Source organism: Bison bison, unplaced genomic scaffold (genome assembly GCF_000754665.1).
Source record: "Bison bison bison isolate TAMUID 2011002044 unplaced genomic scaffold, Bison_UMD1.0 scf7180017858502, whole genome shotgun sequence".
Taxonomy (NCBI): Eukaryota; Metazoa; Chordata; class Mammalia; order Artiodactyla; family Bovidae; genus Bison; species Bison bison.
In genome coordinates this window covers 17,570-17,870 of record NW_011489074.1, presented here as the reverse complement: position 1 = coordinate 17,870, position 301 = coordinate 17,570, and the positions used below count along the sequence as shown (strand labels likewise).

The following is a 301-nucleotide window of genomic DNA, read 5'->3' as shown; positions in this document are numbered from 1 at the left end:
CCCCCTCATAACCATAAGTTTACTTTCTACATCTGTAACTTTTTGTTTTGTTGATAAGTCATTTGTATCATTTTTTAAGATTCCGCACATTTGATATCATATGATATTTGTCTTTCTGTGTCTGACTTACTTCACTCAGTATGACAATCCGCGAATCCATACATATTGCTGCAAATGGCAATATTTCATCCTTTTTATGGCTAAGTAATATTCCATTGCATATATGTACCACACAGAGATGTCACTTGAGCACTTGAAATGTGGCTAGTATGAATGAGAAATTGAATTTTTAGTGTAATTA

At 32.6% G+C, this 301-nt stretch overlaps 1 protein-coding gene across 1 annotated transcript in view; it reads left to right on the top strand.

Moving 5' to 3' along the window:
• ZNF449 (zinc finger protein 449) overlaps nucleotides 1-301 on the top strand; it is a 13,219-nt gene that overhangs the window by 3,475 nt on the left and 9,443 nt on the right. The gene's annotated exons all lie outside the window — the stretch shown is intronic.